Raw genomic sequence first — 17,089 nt, forward strand, 5'->3', positions numbered from 1 at the left:
GACCCCTATTTGGCTAAATATGGAATTCATCCCGGGAAAATGGATCACCAGGCTACAGGAAATGGATACCGAAAGGTCCGTCTCCTTCTTGTACTAGACAATTTTATGGGAGGTGGGTTTTGGGGAGGATTTTTGGTTTTTAAGAAAGACATGGACTGAAATGTCCCACTGAGAAGTTGGGTTACTGGAACAAAATATGTTCTTGAATACAAAAATGTATTACTGATGGTGTACAAAGAGCTGACCAACGTTCATTCTGCTCTTAGGACCTGCTGCAACAGGACAGCCCAGGCAAATTATAAAGCAGGCAAAGGTTGCCTTCAGTGGTCTTCCTTCACCCTGTCCCTAATCTTTTGGTACCATTCCTCTTGTCTCGCCCCCAGATGAAACCGCTAGCTGCTCCACTGGAAATGACAAATAAATGGGAGATTGCCCCAAAAATTTTTCATCTTATCCCCTGAGGTTTTTGCAGTTCAAAATGGTAAGACTTGTGGAATTTTAGAAACATTGAGAGATTGATATGAAGAAAATAATTTATAGGTTTGCTTTCGGAACTTCTCAATCTTATAACCTGCAGGTCAGGTACCCTTCATTGGATGATATTATAAAAAGGAAATTTATTCACACTATAGTATAGAAAATTTTATCTCCCATTTTTCTACAACCAAATATCCTTTAACCAGACGTGGAAGCTGATCCTACCTTATATTCATAGGAATAAATTGGGAGATTTGTATTCTACAATTAGCCCAAACTAGACCCAAGTCAGAAAGACCGAATTAAAAACAAACCAGAAAGTGCCATCCCAGAGGTTATGAAGACCAAATAAAGTTATATTATAAAATTAAAATCTTTAAAGTGCGAAATACTAGCAATTCATTGTATTATCTTGATCAAATTAATTTCACCTCAGGTTCTCCATTTCCTTTTCTGCAAAAAGAGATTGATTTAGGTGCCTTAGAACAGAGGTTCTTAACCTGGAATCTGTGAACTTACTTTTAAGAATATTTTAAAAACTGTATTTCAATAGAACTGGTTTTCTTTGTAATGTTATACATTTCACTTTATGCATTTAAAAGCATTATTCAGAAAAGTGGGCCATAGGCTTGAATTAGATTTTATGTTCATGAAACAAAAGGTTAAGAATTCCCCTTTAACATTTCTAATTTAGAAATGTCATCCAATGACTGATGCCTTATTAATTAGATTTTGCTTGGAGCTGTCTCTGAAGGTAGGTGTGCTGACAATTAATGGAGCACTACTCAAAGTATTCATGGCTAAAAAGTCAGTACAATATTCCGAGCCACAAGCGATAGTGGCTTTTGCAGAGTTTCTGACTTTTTGGAAATAAGCCAACCATCACCCCATCTTGAATAAAATGAATTTCCTAATGCCATGGCTTCCATGGATAATTTTATTTCGAAACCAAAGGAGTAAAAAAAATGGTGGAGGGAGTCAAGAGCCTTGGTTGCAGAGGAATGTTGTGGGAGGCATTATAGCACGCAGAAGGACAGGATTTGAATCTTAGAATCGTGAAAATTGGCCCTATTAGACATTCCTCTTGGGATATCAGGAACCACAGTTGGGCTGAAAAGACAAAAAAGACCCTTCAGGTTGGGACCATTTAGGAAGGGCCATGACATGTAGGGAATCTAGAGGGAAGAAACCAGAGGGGAAGGCGACACCACTTGAATGAGGATCATTGGAAAGGATTGGACAATTAGATTCAGCCCGGGGATGGGGAAAAGGCTGTTTCGATTTTGAAAGGCAGGTAGGGGAATGGAGTTACATTTGCCTGTCGACCCTAGAGAGACAGATTTGCTTAATATAAAGAGAAAAATTTAAGGACAGCATCCATTTGGGCTGTCCAAAAGCACACCCCTTTTGGGAAGTATTAAGGCCTTTCATCTATTTTGGTGGTTGTATAGATTCCTGTTCAGGTATAGATTAGACTTTGGTGGCCTTGGAAGTCCCCTCCTTATTTTATACTTCTGGTGATTTGATTCTCAAGTCCTTTCTATCTCTAGAATCTGTGGGCAATATATAGATCATAATGATTAATATTTTTAAGACTCTTCTTTTGGGTTTTTAGATCCCTCCTGGGGAAGAACAGATCCCATAAGGTTTTAAGAAATGTGTAGGAGTTGACCTAAATAGGAACTGGGATGTAGCCTTCTCAAGTAAGACATAATGTTTAAAATATTTTGTTATCTTGTAGTTTTATATCACCATAACAACACTTAGATAGTATCAGAAACAATAAGCATTAATAAGTGTTATTTTTTTGAAATACTTATTAACTTCCAGAATATTTTCTTCCTCCCCCCCAGAGTTTTTTTTACATTTGAGGCAATTGGGCCAAGTGACCGAGGCCCAGCTAGGGAAATATTAAATGCGAGCCGTTTTTACCCTATCCCAATTTGAAAGAAGAAAGAGAAAGAAAATTTCTTTTAATTCCTTTTCGGTTACCTAAGAGGACATAATTTAAAATCCCTGTCTTCACCGGCATAGGCCCTCCATTATTTCACCAAGAAGCAAAGGGAAAGAAAGAAAGAAAGAAAGAAAGAAAGAAAAGAAAGAAAGAAAAAACTACTATGGGCTGGGCCAGGCACTGTGCTCAAGTTTTTATAAATTTATATACAAGGCTTCCATTTTTTTGATTCCTGATGACTAACCTTTTGAAGATGAACTTCCCAACTTAGGGCTATTTTCATTTGAATTTGCCTGGTATGGATCTGCTTTTGTGAATCCAAGTCCTATTTAACAGGTGGAGCATTGAAATATTATTATAATGTAAATTATAACTTGAAGTTCAAGACAACTTTCCATGTTTTCCCATATGATTTTAGTCGATTTTATAGCTAAAGAGGAAAATTTGGGGTGCCCAAAGGGCTATGACAATGTAAAAGGAAATTACTTAATTTTTTTATATTTACCTTTACTATATTCCCATAAAGAATAGGCCCCTTTGAAGGCCTAGGCTTTCCTTTATTATTTTCTTCTAAGCACCTAGTATATGCCGGACAATGGATATTTAGTAAAATGTATCTTGAATTTAACTGAATTTAATAGATTTATCTTTCCAAATCTTGTAAGTCTTTTTTTTGATTTTTGTTTTGGTTCCTGCCAGAAGGGACAACCAGTGACGATCCTTGTTCTGAAAAATACCATGGGCCCAACCCTCATTCAGAGGTAGAAGTGCAATCCGTGGCAAATTTCATTCTAAACCATGGGAATTTAAAAGCCGATATCCACAGCTTTCACAGCTTTGATGTATCCATGGTTACAAACAGCACGTGCCTGTTGATGAAGGAAGTGCCCCTTCCCTATCTCAGACACCCAGGTTTTAAAACCTAGTTACAATTGACTTGCCAATCTTAGAGGAAGGAAACCTTTCCTAAGGCATCCTTATAATAAAATGCAGATTCAGCACAAAAAGAAGGGAGGGGGGAGAAAGAGGGAATGAGAGAGGAAAGAGAGAAAGAGAAAAAGAGAGAGGGGGAGAGAGAGAGAAGCAGATTGAGTATATATTCATAGAAATTTTAAAATCTTTATTTTTTATTTTAAGGCCCAATATATTTTAAAATAAGTGGCTTATTAAAACTTTATTTTCACATCAGCATAATCAACTAATGTGTTAGTAATATAAATAAATATTAAATTTATTAAATTAATCTTATTCATATTCAGAAACTGTCTAAAAAGCTAAGGATAGAAAAGCAAGAAGTCTCATTATTGACTCAAAATCTAATGAATAAATATTCTATTTAGGTCTTTTATTTTTAATTTATTTTGTATTTGCATTAGATATAATTTGAAACAATTTTATAATGACAATTTATATTTATATTATTTTAATTTTATATTAATTTTATTTAATTGATATTTATTAATTTATTTTTTTAAAATTATAATTTATAAACAATTTTATAATATGATTGTATTCATTACTTATTATTTTTCAATTTAATTGTATTAATTTAATTTATTTTATATAACATTTAACCTATTATCCCCTTTCTCAGTCTTTTTCTGTTGCTTTCTACTGTCATAGATAGGTTTCCCAGTCCTTCCCAAATTGTTAATCCCCAAACCCTCTCATAAGTAAGGCTATAATTGAAGTTTTACATGTCTTGTCTTTTCCATTTCTTTTCATTCTTTTTTTCTCTGAGTCGCCTAGAGGACATGGCATAAAAACCCTTCTTCCCTTTGTTGGGTGTCCCCAGGTTATTTGTATTGAAACACCTTGACCTTTCCCTGCTTCTCACCTAGATCAAATTCCAGAGTTATTCAACTAGAAGGAACTTTAGATACCGTAAGTCCATTAGTCTAGAGGGGAGAAATAACTCATTCAAAGTTATTAAATGGCCAACAAGACATTTTACCTACATCTTCTTTTTTCTAAATTAGTTGCTTTTATTTGGGCCTACTGGATGCCACATAGGAGAACTAGATGGCTCAATGGATAGACCCTGGGCCTGGGTCAGGACCACCTAGTTAAAATCAGCTTAAAACTTACAACTCTTGACTTTGGCAATCTACTTAATTATTTCCTTAATCCACTGGAGAAATAAACATTCCAAATTTGCTTTAAGAAAATCACCGACGGGTATGGTCTTGGGTCAGAAAAGTAGGATATAACTGAAAACAAATGGAATTGAACTGGGATACCAAGGAAAAACACCTTTTCTCAAATTTTAATGGAAGAGAAACATAAAAACCATTTGGGGACCGAAAAAAAGAAAATCAAAGAGGAAGCATCAGCATTCCAGGTAGTTGGGAAAGACTTCTCAGATGGTTAGATTTTAGCTGGGTTTGAAGGAGCCAGAAGGCAGAGATAAGGAAGGGGGAACATTCCATAAATGAACCAGAGAAAATTCCAGAGTGCTGAGATGGAGGTCTTGTAAAAACAGCAAGTCCTCTTTGCCATGATGCTCTTCCTACCCTATTTTGATTCTTTTTCCTACTATTAAACAGCATTAATGTAGAAAGTCTCAATTTGAGAAATTACAAAATTTCCAAGTAAGTTTCACATCACAACCTTGAATATAGGTATTATTTTAATACTATTTTAAAGATTTTAAGAATAAAATTTTAAAGAAATTGAAGATTTTAAAAAGATTTTTAGAGATATCATTTTAAAAAATGAGGAAGTGAAGGCAGAAAGTTTAAAAGTAATTATAACAATAATGGCATTTTATATAACACTTACTGTTCCACCATGTGCTAAGTGCTTTATATTTATTACCTCATTGGAATACAAAACTTGGATTTAGGTAGTATTTAACCTACCCCTTTATAAAAGAAGAAACCACCAAACAAAGTTAACAAATTGCCCTCTAGTCTCACAAATATGGGAATTTCTAAGGCAGGATTAAAATTTGACCCCGGTCCAATGCTTTTACTGGGAATTGGATGGGGATAACAGTGTGTTTGAATGTGACCTAACAGTTTAAATAACAAAACATTATTAAAAAATAAAAATATAATAAAACACAGATAATTTCATTTGAGGTTTTCTCAGGCAATATATTAGTTGGGAATCCATTCCATCTGAAATTAATGTACAGGTACCTAGCTCATCATGGGCATTAGTTAATAGGAAGGGCATCTTTGCCCAATGGGGACCGAAGCTGCAAGAAAGAGGGGAATAAAACAAGTTTGAGTGGATGAATATTCCTTTGTTTGGAGGTATTATTTTCACTTTGTTCTTGTTCTTCCATCTGGAAACTGGAAAGATGATCAAGAGCCCTATATCCTTTTTCACACCTTGTTCAGTGGGACCATTGAAACTCTATGTAAGTTCTTTGCCTCATTTACTTTTGTTTTGGAAAGTTCTTTGAGACATTAATGGAAATCAGCAGACATGGAAATTAGAAATTTCTGTTGCCCACCAAAAAGATGGGCATTTAGGCTGGCCTATTTTTAAAATTTATTTTGATGTTTTTTGATATTAACATTATTACTTAATTATTAATGTTTTACTTAGATTATTTTATTTTATTATTATTTTATGCTTATGCTTTAAAATTATTTTCCTTATACCAACCCTAAAAGTTGATTGATAATCATTCCATTATATACATGGGAAATTGATCAAAATTTTGGTTAGTAAAGTCTAAATCTCCTGAAACCAACCCAAAGCCTTTTATTCACCATCCACCATTATGTGGAGCCTTTCCTAATTTCAAAATTCACATTACAGGGTTATTTTTGTTTCTACAGCAAGCCCCAGCTTGATGAGCCCCGTCCAAAAATGGATTGTGGGTTTCTTTGATTCATCCCTCTATAATTATAAGCAATTACATTTACAGATTGTCTGCTGGGTGGGGGGTATCTCTTACCATGCATCCTTTAAATGATTCAAAACTTTCTCAGAAAGAAAATTATCAGCCTTACTTTTCAGGGCAAATGCCCAATGAGGCCTTTTGAGGGCTGGAAAGGCCCATCTCCCAAAAACCCTTTTAGCAGCCAAAGCAAGAACATGAGAGAGCGGGTGATGGTGGGCTGAATCCACTGGAAGGGCCAGTCTTGGGCAGGTATGGAGGTCTGGGAAGATGTAGGGGATGAGGAAATGAGGACCCTGTTTTCCAGAATCCATCCTTTGACCTTTAAATGCTTTCAATGCCCTTAAATTCCTTTGGAGATTTATACAGAGGTGGTAATAGGGAAAAAATTTTTTCATTTTATTTTTCATTGTGGATACTTCGTAAATGACCCATTGTTATAAAAATATATAAAGTTTTGAAACCTTGGAACATTGCGGTGCCCTTTTATTCTCTAATCCATTCTGCATACTGGGGCCAGACTGATTTTCCTTAAATACTGATTTGATTTGTAGAGATGATGTGATATTAGGAAAGAGCTCTGTACTAAGAGATGGAAGGCCTGGACTTAAATCCTGGCAACTCACACTTAGCAGCTATGTGAACTTCGATGAATCAGTACAATAATTTAAGCCTCTATTTAAACATCTGTGAAATGGGATAATAAATTGCATTGAGTATCTAAGTTTTCTTCAATTTCTGTAAATGGAATTTTTTATAATTATATTTTTGGATATATAATTTTATAACAAATTAATTTCTAGAAGGAAGCTTGAAGTTATTAAATTTGTTTTCTTTTCTAAAATGTTTGCTTTCCCCAAACCATGTAAACAGAGTTGGCCTTGAAGGATGCAATTAAGAGGTGAGCTGCAGAGGGGAAATTTCAATAAAAAACCCACAAACGCTTGTGGGAAAATAAAGAAGAGGAAATAATTATAATAAATCTTGGGGTAATTGGAACGTTGGAAGGATTTTTGATGCCAACAAAGGTTTGGATTCTATTTTACTTCCTACATAGCTAAAATAAGCAACAAAAAAATTTGTAAAAAATAAATTGTTATCTTTCTAGATTCTTTTAGAAAGCAGGGGAGGCCTAGATGTTTTTTAAAAACTAAGGTAGGGAAATTAAAATTTAAAAAGAAATTGGCCGTCCGATCTCTCAAGATTTCCCTGCCCTCAGCAGGGTGACATATTTCCAGATATTGTAATTCCATTTCAAAAACTCAGGAGAATCATTCTTTATTCAGTGGGAGCTCCAAAAAAAATATAGGGCCTCCTCCTTCTGGAGCTGCTGAGTCAGAAATATCCAAGATATTCTAAGGCCATAGGATCTTCTCCCATTTAATCAAATGGAGTTGAAAAGGTCACTTGGAGCTGAAGGGAAAAGATCATGTTCCAGGTGTGTGTGTGTGTGTGTGTGTGTGTGTGTGTGTGTGTGTGTTTTAGAATTACACTTTTATTGGAATTTAAATATTCTTCCATCTCCCTTATTTTTTTCCTTCAGACCCTGTAATTGTATAGACTGGGGCATAAAATGGTATTAAATAATTTATTTTTTGAGTGGAGACACCCAGATATCCCTAATCTGACGATCAAATCATCCCCACTCCCGAACCTGGCTGGGCCCTAAAGTGATCATAAACGTTAAGGAACCTGTACTAAGAACTGCCTCTGATGCTGAAGGAAGAAGGTTTTTTAAGGAAAACACCTTGTATTTGTGGTCTTGTTGTCTGTTGTCTATTCAGCTAAGTTCTATCAGATGATGGCATCAAGGCAAATATTGTTATTTCTAAGGGACAATCCTGGTTATCCAGAACATTAGGGTTCGTCCTCCTTCCCAAATGAAAACCGAACAGATATTTCCTTTTATTAATTCAGTCTTTTGGAGACTTTTTATTTTAGCCTTTATTTTTATGGCCATTTTCTAAAGTCCCCTGGGGTTTGTTGTTTTGTTCGGGTGGGGATTTCTTGTGGAATTTTCTCTGATGAGAAATAATATAGGTTCTAGAATCAATTTTTGATAGCCCTTCCTTCTTTCCTATTGTATTTCACAATCCTTTGCTTCAATTGTTTTTAGGGCCAATTCTACCATTCTGAGTTTTATTTTCCCATCTGGGATACATTTTATGTTCCCCCCAAATTTCCTTTCTGACCCTCCCCTTTTCCCTTCCCCTTTTTGTGTTTTCCTTCCTACCTTGATTTTCCTTTCCTTCTTCTTTTTCTTTCCTTTTTCTTTCCCCCTTTTTTGTTCCCTTTTCTTTACTCTTTTTTTTCCTCCTTTCCTTTCTTCCTTTTTTTCTCCCTTTTTTTTTTCTTTCACTTTTTTTGGTATTCTTTTTGCCCCTTTTCTGTTTTCAAAGTTTTTTCACCTTGCTTGCTTTTTACCTTCCAAATTACATTTTCCTTGGCCAAATTCCATGGATTAAAAATTACTTTTTGCATTTCTTCCCGCCGCTTTGTCTTCCCTTGAGGGTTATTCAGCTTTTTTTTTATAAAATACTATGGACTTAACCAATAAATATTAAATTTGGGATTTTTGTTTCTTTTCTTAGTTTTTTTCACAAATTGGTCTGTTTAAACCCTGGTCTGAACTTTATTTTGGGGAATGATTAAAAGGTTCACGTAAAGGACAGCTAGGTGGCTCGGTAGAAAGTCAGGAAGACCTGAGTTCAAACCTGGCATTAGACATTTAACATGACCTAGTATGACCCTTGGCAGGTTCCCCAGTTGCCTCAGGGAAAAAAAAGTTTACTTAAATTCTTATCCACTTTGTGTCCAATATAAGAAAGAAATAGATAATCCTTGACAACTAGTATCATGACGCCAAGCAATTATCGCTGGTGATAGTAAACATCTCACATTTGTAGAGTTAATTTTTTTCAGAGTATTTGCACATTGTATAACATAAAATTACTCATGAAAACATTGACCCAGTAACTATTTTAAAATTATGATTTTTTGTTCGTTTGTTTCTGACCTGTATATATGTTTTGTTTCCCTCCCACAGGGAAAATGTCCAGGTCTGTAACTATCCTGCAGTCTGTAACCTCAGAGTTGCCTGAGTGACTGAGAGATGAAGCAATTTACCCAGCACCACAATGTCACAAGCAGATTCTCCTCAACACCTCAATTACTATGTGACTATTTACTTTTTCAACAGAGAGGGTAACTGAGGCACAAAGCAGTTATCCAAGATACCACAGTCAGTCAGGAGAGAAACCAAAATTAAACCTAGTGCCACCTAGAGGAAGATCAAAACATGGAATAATTTTGTTAAGGAGGACCTTTGTGACCTCGGGAGATTTTTCAGAGCAACATGGAAAGGTTTCTACCCAATTTGTGACTGTATCTATGGGAACCAAAAAGATGGCAGATGAGTAAAGTACATGCTTTGTAGACCTGCCAGACTGTTTCTGCAAATCCATGGCCTGTAAATGCTGACCCTACTCTAATTATAATGAAAGATTTGGAGGGTATTTAAGTAATTAATTCCAGAACATTACATATCAAATAGGATGTTTATAAGAAAAAATGTCTGTAATGCAAGATATGCAGTACAAACAGAGGTTACTTCCACACTTGTAATAGACTTGAACACACATGATTTTTCCATTGATGTAAACAAAATATTCCATAAGATAAATCCTCATCAGATTACACTAAAATTCTCTTCTCCAAACCACACTAAAGATGTTTCTGATTTAGTTTCAATAACCAATAAAATCACATCTGGGTCCCACAAACAGTGGTTAGTTAGTAAATAGTTAATTTTTATAACATTAAATAGTTAATTATTCTTACGTAATTTTGAAATATATAAAGATCTCCTTTCCTGCAAGCACATACAGCTAATAAGAGGCAGATGAGTGGGTCACATGCTCATTTACCTAATGAGTATATTTTCATTCTGAAAACAGCAAGATTTTATATATTTGCATTGTGCTCCCATCTTCTAGTGACTACTTACTCTGATTGTAGAAATTTGCTATGAGAAGGAAAAATAGGGATATAATTATAACAGCATCAAAGTGGTCCTTCAGGCTTCAACCTAAAGACCCATATATGGCAGGATAATGCATCCTTAGCTCTGAACAGGCTTCAGGTAAAAGTCACAGTTGACAACCAAACATGCAGTAACAATTCTACCTCATAGTCAGACTCGGGAATTATCAGCTGGGAAATATTGCTATTCAAAGAAACACAACACGATGGAAAAACTGAGCCAGAAGGATCCTAACATAACTTTAAGTGAAAGATGGCTTTCCCAGCTTTTGTCCAGACACAGACCTCCATTAAGAGTTTAGGATACATCCTCTGAGTGACCTGTGGCATTTCTCTCAAATGGTGGATTATTGACTTGATGATCCATCAGACAATCACATTTGATTCAAAACTCAAAAGGATATCAGTTACAATCTCAAGAGATTTTTCTCAAATAGCAAGTTTCACTAATCATAACATATAAAAGCAATAAAAATTTGACCATATAAGAGATTTCCCTTAACATTTTTCACTTGTTTTTCTTTTCTTCTTCTGATTTAAACTCCTCCTGATGCAAAAATGAATCATTAGAAATCATTTCTACAGAACAGAATTGTAGATTCTCAGTAAACCCATTCCTTTTTGGGGGAACTATCTACACAAACTATATAACATCTCAGGTCAGATGACCTGGCTCCCAAGTTGATTTCGAAAAACCTGGCAAGTTTACAAATTAAGGTGAATCAATAGGGACCTCAGAGAAGGGACCAAGCCTCGTATTCCTGCCTATCCAACCCAACTACCCTTAGAGCTTCTGTGGGTTGTGTTCTTTAACATCTCCCCCCATTTTGTGAAGGGAGAGGGAAAAAAATTTTGTTGTGTGTTAAAAAAGCCTGTAAATAAGAAAACCAAGCCAGATATGGTTTTCAGCTCATTCCCTCCTTTCCAAACACAATAATGACTAGTTTTAAATTCTAATATTATGAAAATAACTCCAAATAACTTATCAATCTTATAAGTTTTATAAATGATCGCTAAATTGTGTTACTTGTAGGTAACTTAACTTCAAGCAAAATTGAAATTATCATTTACTTATCTTGCATTTACAAAACATAAAACAGAGTTAGCAGGGCATATAAAATGACATAACTGATTTTTTAAAAAAAAACTTTCTATCTTCTTTTAGTTGTTCAGTTCATACTCTTAAAATATACAGAACTACACCCAGCAAAAGAATACTGGGAAATTAGTGTAGACTGCTTACATTTTTGTTTTTCTTCCTAGGTTATTTTTAATTTTCTAAATCTGATTTTTTTGTGTGTGCAACAAGAGAACTGTATAAATATGTACACATATATTGTATTCTCTTTTTCTGTCTCTCTCTGATGGACATGGCAAATATGGCTTGTTGGCACCCATCTGGTTCCTTCTCCATCTGTAGAAATACAGGCAAATCCTCTCTCCCAGGCAGTTAACCTATCTGGTCCTTTCTATTTACCACTTTCTGGATCTCTCCACATCATCTGGCAATTACATTGGAACTGTTTGCACTGGATACTGCCCTTCTCTTGAATTAAAAAAGCCTGTATTTTCTCCAATTGTAATCCCTTTCTGCTATCTGATTGCTTTTTGGCTGATTAATCATATATTGATTGCTTTTCAGCTGATTGATCACATCAGAATCCTGAACTTCTAAAGGTGTAACCTTGGCTGCCATCATGCCCCATCTGTTTTTTTGTATGATATCTTGGAACTGGGCCCTGCCTCTCATTTTCCTGGGTCAATCTACAGTCTGAGGCCCAGTGGAAGCCCTTGTGGCAGTTTGGACATGGGGTTTGGGGTTTTATTCTCTCACCCTGTCCTCTCACTCTATCTCTATATCTACACTGAGCTCTAAGATGTCCTATTTTTCCACACTGAAAGCATCAATGAGTTTCTCTAGAAGTCCCTTGCCAAGAGGGACGCTGTCTTCCCATGTTCATCATAGTCTGGGTATAATAAGCACTTGGGCCCACTGTGGCACAGCATCCTTTGATCTCTTCTAAAGGAGCATCTTTGTGTAGTCCCCATATAATTCCTTTGCAAACCTCACTGGCATTTTCCTTAGCCAGATGTCTGGTCATTATTTCTGTAGCTGCATTTTCTCCAATGGTCCTTGTGACAGCTGTTTGCAGACTTCCCACAAAATCTGCAAAGGCTTCATTGGGACCTTGCTCTATTTTTGTGAAGGCTTTACTTCTATCTTTCTGTCTGAGGAAGGAACCCCAAGCTTTTATTGCAGCCTTATACTGTTATGGGATAATTAATCTGTTCTGAATTCTCTCCATACTGATCTTCACCTGCTAGTTGATCAAAAGTGATTTATATGTTAATTCCTGTTTACCTATTTTGTTGGGCTTGTATCCTACATAATTTATGATACTCTGAAAGCCACAAGTTTTTTCCAGGCTCTAAACATGTCCTAGATATGGATTTCCAATCACTTGGGGTTAAGATTTCATAAGCCAAACTATCTAGTAACATCTTAACAGAAGATGATGTAGCCCCATAAAGAGTGCAACCTTTTTTCAAATCCTTAATTTTTTCCAAATCAAAAAGAATGTACCTTCTCCTTTTTTGACCTGAAAAGTCATTTATAAAATCAGATATATCCTGTCCTTCTCACTTAGCCTTAACCAATGCCTTTTGTAATCTTGTCATAGGCTACTTCATAGGTGGTGCTGATTGTGTCACTGCCTCTCCCTCTCCTCTTTCTCCCTCTACCCATGAAGGGTTAATTGAGGGAAGTAGGTCAGGGGATCGGGAATGACCTAATTTCTCCTGCTGTGAAGCATTACACTTAAAATTGTACTTAACTCCATTCTTATTTGATTCTTCATCCTTTTCACCTAGTTTATTTAGATTCCCCCCCTCCTGCTCTTTTGCCTTTTTCCTTATTCTAGTACTTATATAATTTCTTAAAGCCAGTTGTATTAAATTATATGTATTAAGTGTGTCTTTGGAAATTGAGTCGGGTCCATTTTCATTGTAGAATTGACATAGTTGCTCTCCTACTAATTTCCACTCCTCCAGATCCAATTCTTTTTCCATAGAGAACAAAGGAGATGTGTATTGTACAATTTCTAAAAATTCAGTGATCTGCTCCCAAATTATAATTAAACCTTGGCTTTTCATAAGTCTGACAATGCTCTCTACACATTTTCCTTTAAGAGGAAAAGAAGACTGTTTTCTAAACATCTGTCCCATTTTAGCTGAAATACTATTGTAGCCCTTTAACAAAGTTTCCTTGTTGTACTCACCCTAATTTCTGAGTCACAGATGAAGGTTCTTGGTCCCATGTTCAGAAGCCAAAAATGTAATATTCTTCTTTAAAATATGTTGTTCTCTGGGAGCAGGTTTCTTGGGGGGCTTCTGAAGGCAGCCTTCATTTCAGTTCAGTTCAATAATCACCTCAAATTCAGCCAGAAGTTAAAGTCCATATCCCTTATTGTCTGTTTCCAAGTCTTGTCTCCTTTCCTGTGGCCCAGTTAGCTTTCTTAAAGGCCTTCTGTAGTCTTGGTTCCGAGAGCTTGAGCTGCCTTCTCTGGCTTGTGAATCTCCTTGACTGAATCCTGGCTGAAACTGAGAGCTTCTAGTGGGCTTGTGTTCTTTGGCCCTGACAGCTCCTCCTTATATATTTCCTCTTAAAGGTGTGAATCTTGTGGAATTATAGTAAGTACTAAGTACATGTAAATTAGAGAATCATTATATCATCAATTCCACTGACTTGGCACCTTGTAAGAATCCTAACAAAAAATGACTAGCAAGCTAATTTTAGAAAGGCTGCAAAGATTTACATAAAATGATGCTGAGTGAAACAAGCAGAACCAGGAATACATTGTACACAGTAACAGCAAGAATGTACAATGATCACCTGTGAAAGACTTGGTTCTTCTCAGTGGTTCAGTAATCCAAGGCAATCCCAATAAATTTTGGATAGAAAATTCCATCTACATTCATAAAAAGAACTATGAAGATTGAATGTAAATCAATGTATGTTATATTCACTTCTTTTTTCTGTTTTTTTTTCTCTCATAGTTTTCCCTTTTGTTCTGAGTTTTCTCTCCCAACATAAATCATAAAGCAATGTGTATTTTAAAAATAAATTAAATTCTTAAAAAAAATCACTTTTTTAAAATTTTGAGCTCCAAATTCTCTCTTGTCTTTCAGTCACCCTTTCACCTATTGATAACGCAAGCAATATGATATCAATTATGTGTGAATTCATATAAAACATATTTCCGTATTGCTCATGTTGCCAAAAGAAAAAAGCAAGAAAAACAAAGTGAAAAAAATACTTCAGTATTGTCATCAAATATTCCTTTACTTTTGAACTGAGAGACACCGGTCGCTATGGCTTCCTCTTGCCAGCCAGTCAGATTCTTCCCACTGAGGAGGAGACGTGGTTGGGTCTGAAGATGATCATGGAATACATCCGAGACCATCCCTACTAGCTCTCTGAAATGCTAAGATGAGGAAACAAGTCTCCACGATTAAAGCCTCTTTTTAAAGCCAGATTTTGGTGCCATTATTTCCTCTTCAAAGCCTAATATTTTATGTGAAGATTTACTTCCTTGTTCTGTGGTATGATGCCAGAATTCATTTTGTTATTCATTCATTCAACAAGAATTTATTAAATGTTGCTCTGTATCAGGCACTGGGGATATAGAGATAAAAACAAACAAAGAAAAACAGTCCCTTCCTTTAACTTGCCTTTTTGATTGGGGGAAAACCGCATATTGGCAAAGGGTGATTATTATGTGCCAGAAGTAGAGCTAAGCACTGTGTGTGCAGAAACAGACCCCTTCCTCAACAAGTTTGTACTCTAATGGGAGAAGATGTGCATATATATGTTTATGAATCACATATGCAACTTAAATGTAAAATAAACACAATGTGGCTTTGGGAAAGAGCTTCCTACTAGTTGGGGAAATCAGAAAAGGGTGCATGTAAAAAGAGAGTCGTGTTTGAGTTTCATTTTGCAGGAAACCAGGGATTCCAAGAGAAGGGAGGAAGTATAAAGTGGGAAATGAAGTCCAGGTGGGAGGGACTGTCAGGAAAAGGGTTTTATGTTTCAGGAAAAGGAGAGCAGGATAGTACAGTGATCTGAAGGGAGCAATATATAAGAAGATTAGAAAGCAGAGAAGTTGTAAAAAATATTGGGGGGTGTTACTCAAGACAGTTTATTTTAATTTTTTCAATTAACCAAATCTATCTTCTCTCCCTCTTCTTTCCACTGTGATGATGGAGAAATTGAGGCAAGATAGAAACGAGAGAGTTTTAAATATTTTATTTGGATTTCTGAGAGGGAGAGATTTTTCTGGGACCAAAGGATTTTGGGGATCATTTTGATGCCAGGATTGATGTCTCAAAGCATTCAGCAGCAGCAGCTTCAGCAGCAGCCTTAGCATCAGTAAGGAATGTGAGTTTCCAATGAAATACATATGTTTCCATAGATAGAGAAAGGGGTGGAGTCCAAACACTGGTAAAGGGCGGGAATTTCCAAGGACAGATCATCAAAACAGTTCTGACAGGGTTGGGGGTGAGGACCATAAATTCTTCATAACTTAGGAGCATTTAGGAGCCAGGATGTCTGAACTCCCCCTTATCTGGAGATTACACATTTACAATTTATAACCTTAGAGTAGCCAGCCCTAAGTTATATCAATCATAATGGTCAGGAGTAGGGGGGATGCTGCAACCAGGGGGATTGAGGAAGAACAATTCAAGGAACTCAGGCGGAACAATTAGGGAAACTGAGGCAGGACAATTGGGGAAACTGAGCCAGGACAATAAAAGGGAACTATGGAACAACACCTCATTGCAAAAGAAAGAAAAACAAAGTCCTTATAACAGATATGCTTAGTATACCAGTTAAATGAAATAACTTCCCTCACATAATATCTGTCTACCTGTCTATATCTCTGTCTGTCTGTCTACTTATACACAGACACATATGTGCCATATCTCTATATGTAGAGTATATATACTATTAATAGGTATATACACATACACACACATACCCATCACCAATCAGTTGAGATAACATATTTCATGATGAATTGGCTGAGGTCATGGTTAATCATTATGTTGGCAAAAGGAGAGTTGAGAAGAGATTTAAATGACAAACTAAAGAATTTATATTTGATCCTAGGGGTAATAAGGAGTCACTGGACTTTCTTGAATAGGTAGAGAAAGAAGTAGTCAGACTTACACGTCAATAAAAATAATAAAAGGTAATATAAAATATAAATAAAATTACATATAAAATATAAGTAAAAGTACATATAAAATAGATATAAAGCAGATAAAAATGATGAGGTATAACAAGTCATGAAAATGCAACACAATCTGAAATGAATTCATAGACTCAAAGTGTACTTAAATTGTTTTCAAGTCAAGGGACAGAACTTTATTACTTACAAAGGGAAAGGTGGGACCTTTTATAAGAAAGTATTCAAAACAAGGTATGCTAACTATGCTAGTTGCTTGCCTCAGAAAGGCAGCTAGTGATTAAGAAATATTTATACAAAATAACCTTGGGGAGTGATGTTTGTAGCTTGAACTCTTGAGTTCAAGATAGATATAAGATAATCCTGTTGGTGCAAGAAATTTCATAAGGGACAAGATGATCCAGTCAGTATTCTAGGGTCCTACCTAAATACTGGATTTACCAGAATTATGATCTTTTTGGGGGGCCTATTCATTCCTTCAATAAGTAATTTCTCAAAGGAGGTCAGTGC

The sequence above is a fragment of the Sarcophilus harrisii genome, chromosome 5 (assembly GCF_902635505.1).
Source record: "Sarcophilus harrisii chromosome 5, mSarHar1.11, whole genome shotgun sequence".
Taxonomy (NCBI): Eukaryota; Metazoa; Chordata; class Mammalia; order Dasyuromorphia; family Dasyuridae; genus Sarcophilus; species Sarcophilus harrisii.